We start from the raw sequence: 13,981 nt of genomic DNA, 5'->3' as shown, positions 1-13,981 counted from the left end.
AGTATATAGAGGATCTGTCAGCTCTCCTGTGTGGTGTAGTATATAGAGGATCTGTCAGCTCTCCTGTGTGGTGTAGTATATAGAGGATCTGTCAGCTCTCTCGTGTGGTGTAGTATATAGAGGATCTGTCAGCTCTCCTGTGTGGTGTAGTATATGGACGATCTGTCAGCTCTCCTGTGTGGTGTAGTATATAGAGGATCTGTCAGCTCTCCTGTGTGGTGTAGTATATAGAGGATCTGTCAGCTCTCCTGTGTGGTGTAGTATATAGAGGATCTGTCAGCTCTCCTGTGTGGTGTAGTATATAGAAGATCTGTCAGCTCTCCTGTGTGGTGTAGTATATAGAGGATCTGTCAGCTCTCCTGTGTGGTGTAGTATATAGAGGATCTGTCTGCTCTCCTGTGTGGTGTAGTATATAGAAGATCTGTCAGCTCTCCTGTGTGGTGTAGTATATAGAGGATCTGTCAGCTCTCTTGTGTGGTGTAGTATATAGAGGATCTGTCAGCTCTCCTGTGTGGTGTAGTATATAGAAGATCTGTCAGCTCTCCTGTGTGGTGTAGTATATAGAGGATCTGTCAGCTCTCTTGTGTGGTGTAGTATATAAAGGATCTGTCAGCTCTCCTGTGTGGTGTAGTATATAGAGGATGTGTCAGCTCTCCTGTGTGGTGTAGTATATAGAAGATCTGTCAGCTCTCCTGTGTGGTGTAGTATATAGAGGATCTGTCAGCTCTCCTGTGTGGTGTAGTATATAGAGGATCTGTCAGCTCTCCTGTGTGGTGTAGTATATAGAGGATCTGTCGTCTCTCCTGAGTGGCTTAATGCTGATTGTTTAGAATAAGCTGCCACTTGTGTACATGAAGAATAACACCATTTCTGGCCATTATATGACTTGTTTCCTGCATTTTCACCAGTTTTCCCCTCTGCAGGTTCTATGTATAATTGTCAGTTGTCTCTGAGCTAATGGAGACATGCTCCCATACACACCACACACAGACATGAGGGATTCCTGCTCTCCTTTCTCTATGTAGCACTCATTCAGAAGAAGCTGCAGCAGCATGGAGGACATTTCAGAGCAGTACTGAGCAGTGTTGCTGTGAAACCACTTTCTAGAAAGCAGCAGCATGATCTGTGTTTTTCTGTTTCTCCCAATTTTCACACAATCTATTAAGGAGTACTAAATTGGGAATTTCTGATCAAGACTCTTTTCTAATAGCCAGAGTAGCAACTACAAAAAGAATCTCTCACGATGATGGACTTGTCCTGTCCTGAATTACTCTGACAATCCATTGATATGAATGGGTGCTGTCTGTGTAATGCTTCTTTTCCTGTGTGGTGGCGCTGTAGGGAAAATAAACGCTTACTACCAGATCTGCTCACAAGTTTTAGCTGATTGCTGGGGGGCTCAGCAGTGGGACCCTTAAAGCCTAAGTTTAATGTCATGGGATCCTTCCAATAAGTTTTTGTCCAAAGAGGAGAACCCCTTTAAGTTCCATTCTTACATCCACAGCTCAAAGTCCCCTTTGCAGAGTAAATTGCTGGGACTGGTCTCGCCTCCCTGGTGCTTCTCTTCTGTGGAATACAGTAGTAGAAGACAATAATCTGTTTAGCTTGGTGCTGGCATAGAGGAAACGAGATAAACATTAATCCCCCCAGTGCCAGGACCGTTAGCTGAATTGCTGCATGTAATCCTGTTGTGGAGCTTCGTGCTGGGCTATAGATAGGTTAGTGACGTCGTATATAGAATTACAGTCACTTTGCAAATAATCACTCTATTGTTTTTCTCTTTCGGGGTTACTTTTTCCAAAACTGACCCATCTGCCTGGGAAATGTCATAGGGGCCAAGTCAGCGGGATTCCAGCAGCAGGATGCCACTATTGACCTTGGGAATGATGGAGGTCACAGCCATAGTGGGGCGCAGTGATTCTACCTACTGGTTGGACACCAGGTGTAACAATATGTGCCGCTAATCTAAGATCTCTCCTTGCTGTTAGCGAACGTGGAATATATTCACATCTTATTACATTGTAGGCTGTTATGTTTAGGACAGTTTGCACTCATACATCGTGACAAACTACAATTGTATAAGCATGACTAGCTCACAACAGATTTTTGACACTTTTTTTTCATTCACTCTCAGCAAAGAAGGAGCTGAAATAGTAACGTTATAGAGGGGGGTCCTTCTAAGAAAGATTCTCCCGCTGTGGAGGTCTCAGCTTACATGATCGCTCGTTCATTTCTCTGCATTGGTCGGAGACAGAAAGATAAAATAGTTTCTTCTCGCCGAGTGATATTTTATTGCCACAGAACAAAGTTCAGTCTGTAACTCATAAACTTTACGGCTTTTTCAGTTTTCTCTTATCGCTGGGAATAGATGGAAGATTTTACTCTCTGAGGGACAGCAAAGATTAGGAACCATCCGTCTGCTCGTAGTATTGGTAAAGAAGGACCACCTGCAGCTGTGGCGTCCCTGAGGGTTCAGTCGCCACAGGGGTACTGCACCTCAGCTTGAGGTGTGGTATCTCCTCTTCCAGGTAAGGATGGAGCACTTCTCGGGACCCTACTTCACCACTCAACACTACATCACTCCTGTCCTGAAGGGGGCCTAAATGCACCAGGGTGCTGCCCCGTCCCGGGATATAGGAGATGGGGGGGGAACCAAAGATAGGGGGAACCATGTAGTGGATGAGGGTGGAGGACACACTTTTAGGGTACACTTACTAATTCATATTTAATCTACGGCCATCTTAGGTTCAAGGTCTTTGATTGTGATCTTCATCAGTGATTGTGGTCTCCGTCTCTGATTGTGGTCACCCACCAGAGTTCAGTAATAGGCCTCATCCGACTGAAGATACACGATCCTCGTTCTCTGGCCTTGAGGCGAGGAGCGGGTCAGAGTTAACCACTGTCTCTACCCGGTCATGGTCCCTACCTAAGAAGGCCTGGAGGGGAGCAGAGGAGACAAGCTCCACAGGCAAAAGGATCCCAGGGGGATACGGACGGAGCGGCATACGCCACCTGTATTTCTTACTCTGGCCTAGTCAGAGGGACTCCTGCTGCAAGAGGGGTTACCGGCCCCCGATATCTGACTCTGTTACTTCACGTCTCAGTCGGAAAAGCCCCGAGGCTTAGTGGATCCTAGGAGGGATACGGACGGAGCGGCATACGCCACCTGTAACACTCTACCTGCGTTTATCCAGTGGGACCCGGCCTTACACCTAGTTCTAACCACACATACAGTCAGGAGATGACTTAGTGGGAGAACTCACCAAGGAGAGGAACACACACCAAAGGGGTCTCAACAGGTGCTCCTGATCTACCTGGAAAGTGCTGGACCCCCTTCCCGGTGGTCGCAGTACTCCGCGAGGAGCAGAGGGAAGCTTTGCGGCTAAAGTTCATCTGAATGTGAGCAAAAACCCTGGATGACTTCACACCCCGCTTCAGCTTGTTATTATCCTGCGCGGCACTGCACCCACCATTCCTCCTCACACTGCCCTGAGGCCTGCTCCGCCTGTGGGGAGCCGTTCCATCTAAGCTGCCTTTAACACCGGCCTCAGTGGACTGAAGCAGCGCTGGTGTCCATCACCGGAATCCGTAGGTGGCGTAGTCGGAAAATACCACTCAACCCTGAAAGCCCATTAAATCTTTTATGTGACCGCCTTGGGCACGGACCGGGTCCGGGCCACGGCTGCAACCCCGAGACACCTACACTGACCCGGCTCTGAGTAACCCTATTTCCCAGGGAGGGCTGAGAGCGTCACACACAGCAAACATTGCACAGCAGCAATTTTTTTTTACACCAAGCCACTTCTCTAACATTACCCAGTTCTTTATGTGTGCCCGCATATAAATATTGCTCCTACACAGTATGATGCCCCCTATACAGTGTGATTCCTCGACCAACCCCACACAGTATGATGCCCCAAAAGTCCCAACATATAGTATAATCCCTCCACAGTACATTCCTCCACACACAGTATGATGTCCCAAGAGCCCCCCACATATTATGATGCCACCTCTATACAGCACATTGCCTCCACAGATCCCACACAGTATTATGCCCCAGCAGTACATTCCCCGACACAGTATGACATGTACACACAGAATGATACCCCCACAATCACCTCCACACAGTATGATTGCCCTACAGTCCCCTCCATACAATATGATGCCCCACAGTCTCCTCTACACAGTACAATGCACTCATAGTGCCATCCATAATGGCCCTAACTCGGTGCCGGGGCAAGGTATTTTGGTGCCATAGGCAGATGAAGCCGATGGTGCCCCCTATATGATCTCTCAGCCTCCCCATATAAAGGAATGGGTCAGAGACTGAGGTAACAGGACCCCTAGCGCACCCCTCCCCCTTCAATGGGTCAGGTAATGAACTCTGGTGACTACTTCCGCTAGAATTGTTACCTATTTCACCAAATAATACTCAAAAAAGTTAAAAATGTGAACTTTAGAGGTTCAACAGGGAGTGTGTTTTCATAGTTAGATATTACAAATAGCAAAGCGGGCACCACCTGGAGTATCAGGATCAACTTAATGCATATAATATAAGTAAACCAAAAAGCTGTGCAAAAACAGGGATCACCTGAGAATAATAACATTTTTATTTTACAAAACAACAAGCCTAAAAACAGTATAAAAACAATTAAGAAAAGCCCAAGTCCTTACAGTACTGACCATTTAACCCGTAATGGAGTTATGGCCCAACCTAACACCCAAACTCCGAACTTTAAAGTTCAGGTTCACTCATCTCTAACGGAGATAACTTCTGGTCTGACTTCTCAAGGAGGTGGATTCTCAGGGAGATCTAGGTCCGGCCCATAGATCTTAACAGCTCATTTATATATTAAGAAAAACGTGGATCTCAGAAATCAAGGTATCATTTTATTCAGCTTCCTATGACCTACATGCCCATATAAATGGCTTAGGAGGGATGATCCTACTGACAGATTCCCTTTAAGGGAAATCATTAACATTATGTTGGTCTCTGTGAGGAGCTGGCCTTGTTCTAAAGGACTTTTTCCAGCACGGAGCACTGGTTACATCAATACTATTGCTGTGTTTTATTAGACATTCTCTTGCTCGTCAGTTCAGCCTCAGGAAATAAATGTTTCCATTTAGTAAGCAGAGGAAGACTTGCAGGCTGGATTTTATACATACATAAGGCCAGACCCAAGATTGGTAATCAAGGAAATCCATCATTCCATTAATCTCGTTAGTATCTAAGGGCCTGAAGCCATTGTTCTCTCAGCCACTAGTCCCATTGTGTGGATAGGGATAGTAGACTCAGAGAAGACATCACCACAAGGGGTCTCACATACAATCCCAGGTGATATGCTTCTGGAATATTCTTCATTCTTTCAGCTAAAAGCAAATGTTTAAAGGGGAGGGATTGAACACTTCTGCCCATTCTGGGGGCTGATCCCTGAGAGGGAGAAAAAGGAGCCACATGTTTAGTCAGGGAGCTTGTGGAATGACGTAGAAAGGATAGGATCTAGGCTGAGGTCCTGAAGCCATGGATGGATGGCCTATGGAGTTTGGAGATCAGTTGCCGATTGGGCTGGGTAAACATGCTACAGTTGTGGGACCTGTCATCTGGATTTGATGAACTTTCTTAAGGACTAGTGCTACTGGATACCTGTCATTTTATCTGTCGTCTGGAGGAGCATGGAATGTGACTACAGACTATACTGGCTGGAGATGCTAAATCTGTGGGCCAACCAAAAGTTGGGAGACAGTGAGTATCGCCTGGTACATAGGCAGTGGAACTACTGCCCAGGGAGGGGATCTTGTGGACTGGGGGAAATGGATTTTGGCCATTTACCTGGAGTTGTTGTAAAACCTTGGATGCAAGGAATAAAATATTGTCATTAACTTGCTTAGGTGATTATTGCAACCCATAACCTCAGATCCTCACAGTCTCCAAGTATCTCAAGTTGGTACGATGGTATGATGAATGATGTCTAAAGTTCTCCGAAGCAGTTGAAGCTCCACACCTGTAGTGCAGACTATTGTGATGGAGATGTCCTCTGACCATGCATGAACTGATGGTGAAAATTTTTTGAGTATATTAACATTTTTTATGTTATTTTTGCAGCTACATACAGATGTCCACACGTTTCCAGGTCTCCTCGCCTGGCCTTATATTACTGTACAATTTATCAGCAGTTTCAGGTTTCACAATCAGCTGTAACTCACTGCAGATACTCTCAGGTCTTACTGACCTTGGCTGCGGCACCCAAATAATCCTTCATGGGAATGAAGTGTTCCTCATTAATTTTCCCAGCATGACAAGTGTGGTTTCCACCGCTGGCGCTGACTTGTTCTGCCTCACTAGTGTTTGCTTTCATGTATTGTTTTTTTGGTTCATATTGATATTATTGAGACTTTGATTTTCTCCAAGTAAAAACTTCAGTAACATTCTACGGAGTTTATTTTCCAGATTTAAAAGGGGTCGAAAAGGAAGACAAAGATGTGGCAGACCACCAGGATTTTTTATAATGCACTCGACACTTCAGTTGCCCCTTCATTCAGAAGATCATTTGGGAGGTCAGACCCTGATGTTGAGGAAACATCACCGGGCTCACAATCTCCATTATGGGTGTTGGATGGGATTGAGGTCCGGGCTCTGTGCAGCTGGTCATGTTCTTCCAACTATGTGTCGATTTTATACAATTACAACAAGAAACTTCCAGTTTGTTAGTGGTTCTCTCCTTATAGTAGGGTCCTGAGTGTCATTCTGTGACACCTTCATACCCTGAGAGGCTGTATGAGCCTGGATTCCCTTGGTGAGACATCACCTTTAAGAAGACTTGCAAGAGAATAGAAATTACATGACTGCTTTCATACAGAAATAGCGCCACTCTGGTCCATGGACTGTGTCGGTATTGCTTCAAGAAGTACTGTATATTCTATATAATTGGGCAGTTCCTTAAGTTGGACCTGTCACTGACGCGCCCCCAGGGCAGTGGGGTACTCGGTGTCCGGGCCTATGGATGCTAGGGGGGAATATGTCACAGTGGCTGGCCCCGTCCGTGGCCCAGGGCCGTCAACACAAAAGGGAATAGTTTATATGGGATTTGTAGTTTGATCATGATGCCACCTGTGGTTTCTGGTAATTTGTACCAGCGCTGCTGCAGTCCTCTGAGGCAGTTGATAGGCAGCTAGGATGGAACAGCTCCCCACAGGTGGAGCGGGCCTCAGGGCAGTGTAGAGTTTGATGGTGGGTGGTGATGCTGGGGCTTGTAGTGCAGTCGGGATGGCGCAACAGGAGTAACTGACAGAGACAGGGGATTCGCTTCAATACCTTTACTGGTGCGGATGTCAGGTACGGTCCAGGGTACTCGGTAGGATGGGTGCAATTCAGGACTTCTCCCCAGTGAGCGGGTATAAGGCCTCCTGGTCCGTTTCTCCCTCTCTCTAAGCTCCTGGCCGGCCTGCAACTGGGCCTAGCTTCTGTGTCGTGTTGCTCTCTTCACCTGTCGCTTGGTAGTAGGACCTTCTGCTGGCAACCGCTATCCCTGGCCGCCGGGGCCTTCGTGGTTCCTAGTCCTGTCAAGGGTTTAGCTTCAGGTCGACCAGGGACTTGTAGTCCTCCTGGTATGCCGGTGATACCTACTGGGTATAAAGGGACCCTGTAGGCGCGGACCTGGTGTCCAGTTTGTATACTCGGGGGTGAGCCTATGATGCTCCTCTGCCCCCTCAACTCCTCTCTCCTCTCCTCTTTTCCTTCGGCCACACTCGGGGCCCTCAATACAGCAGCAGACGTGCTGCGTCTTCACTGCTCTCAGCGTCAGCACGCTCTCCTCAGACTAACTTCTGACTGACCGACTGAACTGCCTGGCTCCACCCTCCATATATATATCCCTAACGGGCTTCCTCTAGTGATATGAGGTGGAAGGGAGGAGGTGTTTGTATGTAATGAGGGCCTCTTGTGGAGAAGTCCATCCATGCACCCTTTTGGGTCCTGTGGTACCTGTGGTAGCAGGGTGCCACATTCCCCCCTAGTACAATTCAGTACTCCTGGACTGAAGCTTTTTTTTTTCAAAACAGGTAACAACAATAACAATAATAACAACAATAATAATAATAACAATAATAAGGTTACAGTAAGTCCCGTAACCCGGTCTCCATTTCACTGAGCAAAATGAGTAACATGAGGGACCCGCCTGAAAACCCTCAACGTAGGCCCTGGGCGTGGCTACAGGGCATAAGTGATCCAGGTGCTGGACCACGTCTTCGACCACGCCAAACGGGTTTTTGTTCAGTGGTCAAATAAGGGGGGCACTTTTGATGAGTGCAACTATTTACAAGAACAGTTTTTGGCTGCTCACAGTCCTCATCCTACAAGTCTCTGTACCCTGACCAGTAACTAAATGAACACATATTATTTTCAGTTTATACAATAAACAATAGGCAATACCCAACTGGGCAACTATTTATAATGTAGGCACTTTGTGCTTATTCCCTAAACCTGGCAGGGATTTGTCCTTGTGTGCTGCGTATGGACCTTCGTAGCACTGGGGTGATACTGGTGTCTGTGCATGGACTTTCTGTTAACCTATCAGGTGTACGTGCTGGTAGATTATAAAACTGCCTCAATCTCTCTATGAGACTGGCAAGTGCACTGATTACTGGGCCTTCAGGCTTTGCTTCAACGAGTGATCCTCCTCTGAGTGGGGACTCTTCCTGTTCCTGAGCAGGTTCCTCTAGGGCGTTCACAGGTTCTTCTTGTGGTTGATAGAAGTGTATTACTGGTATAATAACTGCTCCATCAAGTTGAGGCCAGTCCGCAGGGAAATCTCCTAGAACTGTGTGAAGCACTTCTTCCCTGGGTTCTTCCGGTGCTATAGGAGGTACTTCTTCCTCCATTGTCTTCAGTAGACCTGGGCACACTTTCAAATGGTCTCTTGAGACTGTTGCGGTCGTTTTACCTCCATCTTTACTGATCAGGCAGGTTTTGCTGTTGTCAAATCTGGAGTTTAGCACAGTGTAGGGCTCTCTTTCCCACTGGTCATCGAGCTTGTGACCTCTTCTTTTCCGCTTCAGCACTATCTCTCCAGGTGCCAAGGGTTCTGCTGGTGCATGTTTATTGTACTGCTCTTCCTGTCTTTCCCTCACCTTGTTTAGACTGTCTTCGACACAGGCCTGTACTTTCCGACTTGTGTCCCAATCTTCAGTGGACGTATCTGCAGCAGGTTCTACCACTCCGAGTTCCAGGTCCATGAGCAACTTTCCGGGTCTTGCTCTCATGAGGTACGCTGGGGTACAATTAGTAGAACTCACAGGTATGTGATTGTACAGATCTACCAGGTCAGGTAGTTTGTCTGGCCACTGGTTCCTTTCTTCCAAGGGTAAGGTTTTCAGCAGGTCTATGATGATGTTGTTCATTTTCTCACACAAACCATTGGTCTGAGGGTGATATGGCGTAGTCCGGATCTTCTTGCACCCATACAGATGAGAACTCTTTAAACAGCTCGGCTTTAAAGGCAGGGCCTTGATCCGTCAGCACTTTGTCCGGGTATCCATGGGGCCTGCAGAAGTATGCTTGGAACGTTCTTGCTGCAGTTTCTGCTGTCAGATCCTTGACAGGGGCTACCACCAGGAACCGGGAATAATGATCCACCATGGTCAGTGCATAGGAATAGCCTGACCTGCTGGGTGACAGCTTGACGTGATCCAGAGCGACAATCTCCAGGGGCTGGGTTGTTTTGATGGACTGCAAGGGTGCTTTTTGGCTGCCGTAGTCTTTCCTTCTGAGGCTACAGGGCCCACAATTCCGGCACCACCTCTCTATGGAGCTCCGCATTCCAACCCAATAGAACCGGTCCTTCAGCAGGGTTTCCAGCTTCTTCCAGCCAAAGTGACCTGCTTGGTCGTGGTAGGCCTCCAACACCATCTGGATATCTGTCCTGGGTACAACAATCTGCCACACCATTTCATGAGTCTTGGGGTTGACCTCCTGCACAGCTTCTCTCTGTAGATGAACAGCCGGCTTCTCTCATTCCACAGGTGTTTAGCTTGTGGGGGAGCACCCTTCTCCAGGTGAGAACCTTCTTGAGTTATCAGTCTTTTGATGAGGCTGACAACCGGGTCACTGTCCTGGGTCTCCTTCCAACTGTGATGAGGTAGAGGGTTCAGCGTCCTTCCATGACGTCTTCTGGTGGCGTGTTGCTCGTGGACCACTCCGCTTCGGTGGAAATCAGGAAATTCAACTTCCTCTAAATCATCCACTTCATCCTCGGTGTCTGACTGGTGGGGCATCCTTGACAGGGCATCGGCATTGGTGTTCTTGTGACCTGCCCGATACTTTATGGTGAACTGATAATTCGACAATCTGGCCACCCAACGCTGTTCCATGGCTCCCAACCTGGCTGTCTCCAGGTGTGTCAAGGGATTATTGTCAGTAAAGGCTGTGAATTTCGTTGAGGCTAGGTAATGCTTGAACCTTTCAGTGATAGTCCAGACCAAGGCCAGGAACTCCAGCTTGAAGGAACTGTAATTCTCCGGGTTCCTCTCAGTAGGGCGAAGCTTCCTACTGGCATACGCAATTACCTTTTCTCTGCCATTTTGCTTCTGGGACAACACTGCTCCCAGTCCCTCGTTGCTGGCGTCGGTGTACAACAGGAAAGGCAGGCTGTAGTCAGGGTAAGCCAGGATTTCTTCACCAGTTAGGACTTCCTTCATTGATGCAAAGGACTCAGTCTGCTCTTTGCCCCACTGGAATGGGGGACTCTTTCCTCTTTTGGACTGTCCTACCAGGAGTATCGCGATAACTTCAGCACACCAAATGGTATATTTGATATTTTTATTTGCAGTCCACAGTAATAGACGTTTCGGTCGACAAGACCTTCATCAGTGTACTGCATGTAAACAAAAAATGAACAGATATAGAATACAAAAAATGATCAATATAAAATATGACATTACATGTACAAAACATACAAGAATAGGTCTAAGTGTCCATATTATCTACCATCCTACAGAGAAGCAGAAAAACAACCTACCAAATTACTGGGAGGAGGACAAGGATAAAGAGGGAGACGTATCCCAGTGCAGGGATTCCTATGGAATCGGACGTTACAAAGTGCTGTGTCGGACAGGCTCCCAGGATACCCTAGATGAATTCTGTAGTTCCCTCAACTCTGCGTGGCCTGGTCTACACTTCACTATGAGCCATCATTCCCATCAGGTCAACTTTCTAGATACCTTAGTAATCAAAGATAATTCAGGACTATTAACTACAGACATCTACAGGAAACTCACAAATCGTAACACATTACTACATTTTTTCAAGTAACCACCCAGCCCCTATGAAAAGCGCTATCCCCAAATCGCAATTTCAAAGGGTCAAACGTATTGTGTCCGACACAGCACTTTGTAACGTCCGATTACAAGAGATGACACGGAAATTTGAAGAAAGAGGATACCCCCGTGATCTTCTACAAGATTCACAAGACAGCCTCACACAACCACGACTAGACACATCTGATCGTATCCCGTTTGTCCATACATATCATCCCCTGGCTTACATTTTACACCGCACAATACGGAAACACTGGAACATTCTTCAAACAGGTTACCCTACCATCAAATCTTTTAACCAACCCTTCTTGCCATGCTTCAAACGAGCACCGAACATTAAAGATTCATTAGCTCGAGCAGACATAGGGACTACCTCCCTTGGATCTCGCCAAAGATTTTTACAAACCCCAAAGAAAGGAACCTTCCCATGTCTCCAATGCCACCAATGTCATAATATCCTTAGAGGCGACACCATCTATCATCCCCAGACAGGCAAGAAATACACAATCAAGGACTACCACACCTGTGACACGAACTTCGTCATATACCTAATTAAGTGCCCCTGCGGCCTTATTTATATAGGTGAAACGACTCAGCCCATTAAAGACAAGATCTCGAAACACAAGTCCACCATCAGATGCAAAAATTTACTTCTACCCATCCCCCAACATTTTATGGCAGCAGGACATAACGTCTCCCAATTGCCGTTCCAAATTATAGAGCAAATAACCCCCCCCCCCCCCCATCGTGGGGGTAATCGAATCCAGACTCTCAAACAGAGAGAGGCATTCTGGATTCATGAACTACAGTCCCTTCACCCTAAAGGACTAAACAAGGACTATGATTTTCATTCATTCATTTAACTTGGTCCCATTCAGCCCTCACAGGGACTAAGATATCTACATGTGTGTCTATTGTATGGAGTTATGCTATATCAGGGGACAACATCAATGATCCTGAGGTTATATATTATTTGTTATACTCTATGATTTAGAGCCTTTTCTAATACTGCATTTTCATTTCAGATTAAAGAGTTAAACCCACCCAGATCTTCCCATATCCCTCCTGCACTCCGTTATCTCCTCCCCCTGACGGTGGAACGCACTCGAGCCATCCCATCCCCGCAGTGGAATACCTCCTACTCATGCAGAATGCCACTTCCTGGTCCCTGGAACCCACCAGCGCGTCGGTTGACATGCACGCACGTGCGCATGCGCGGACCCGGACCAATCAGATGCCAGCACTCTCATTTTCGCGTCACTTCCGGTGACGTCATCGGTCTCAGCGTTAGTTGCCAGCACGCATCACTCACCTTATTGGCTGGCAGCCAATCTCCCCCCTCCCCAAACAGGATATAAAACTGGCCATTTAGATGCGCACAATGCACGTTACCAGCGGTGGATACCGCGGTCCATGCAGCACCATCCACGAATTTTAAGGCACATAAGGTATGTCTGCTCTCCCCATAGATCTCACTCCACTATACCCCCATTGAGCATCCTATTACCTTACAGCATGCGCTCTCTCCATAGGAATCCCTGCACTGGAATACGTCTCCCTCCTTATCCTTGTCCTCCTCCCAGTAATTTGGTAGGTTGTTTTTCTGCTTCTCTGTAGGATGGTAGATAATATGGACACTTAGACCTATTCTTGTATGTTTTGTACATCTAATGTCATATTTTATATTGATCATTTTTTGCATTCTATATCTGTTCATTTTTTGTTTACATGCAGTACACTGATGAAGGTCTTGTCGACCGAAACGTCTATTACTGTGGACTGCAAATAAAAATATCAAATATACCATTTGGTGTGCTGAGGTTATCGCGATATTTCAAGGCTTTGGACCCAACTCATGCACCCAGGTCCAGTAGTGCAGCGTTTTCTTTAATCACTGTCCTACCAGGAGGTCTTGTAGAGGTGCTAACTTTTTGGTATAGTCCTTTATGAACCTTCTGAAGTACCCGATTTAGAATCATAGAATCATAGAATCATAGAATGGTAGAGTTGGAAGGGACCTCCTGGGTCATCTGGTCCAACCCCCTGCTCAAAGCAGGATTCACTAGATCATCTCAGACAGATGTCTGTCCAGCCTCTGTTTGAAGACGTCCATTGAAGGGGAACTCACCACCTCTCGTAGCAGCCTGTTCCACTCATTAATCACCCTAACTGTCAAAAAGTTTTTTCTAATATCTAATCTGTGTCTCCTCCCATTTAGTTTCATCCCATTGCTTCTAGTCTTTCCTTGTGCAAATGAGAATAAAGATGATCCTTCTACAATGTGACAGCCCTTGACATATTTGTAGACAGCTATTAAGTCTCCTCTCAGTCTTCTTTTTTGCAAGCTAAACATTCCCAAATCCTGCAACCGTTCCTCATAGGACATGGTTTGCAGACCAGTCACCATTCTGGTCGCTCTTCTCTGAACTTGCTCCAGTTTGTCTATGTCTTTTTTTAAATGTGGTGCCCAAAACTGTACACAGTATTCCAGATGAGGTCTGACCAAAGAGGAGTAAAGTCCGATAATGACTTCACGTGATCTAGACTGTATGCTTCTGTTAATACATCCCAGAATTGTATTTGCCTTTTTTGCCGCTGCATCACACTGTTGACTCATGTTCAGTCTATGATCTATTAGTATACCTAAGTCTTTTTCACATGTACTGTTGCT

At 46.6% G+C, this 13,981-nt stretch overlaps 1 long non-coding RNA gene across 1 annotated transcript; it reads left to right on the top strand.

The window, feature by feature from the left end:
- The first annotated feature begins 1,583 nt into the window (after positions 1-1,583).
- LOC141264527 (uncharacterized) lies at positions 1,584-13,008 on the top strand. The gene is made up of 4 exons (XR_012319993.1): positions 1,584-1,718; positions 2,346-2,528; positions 12,336-12,758; positions 12,843-13,008. It is a non-coding gene; the product is annotated as an uncharacterized lncRNA (long non-coding RNA).
- The last annotated feature ends 973 nt before the right edge of the window (positions 13,009-13,981 follow it).

This window comes from Phyllobates terribilis, unplaced genomic scaffold (genome assembly GCF_046119375.1).
Source record: "Phyllobates terribilis strain yellow unplaced genomic scaffold, ASM4611937v1 Scaffold_4__5_contigs__length_816908805, whole genome shotgun sequence".
NCBI lineage: Eukaryota > Metazoa > Chordata > Amphibia > Anura > Dendrobatidae > Phyllobates > Phyllobates terribilis.
This window is presented reverse-complemented; position numbering and strand designations above follow the sequence as displayed.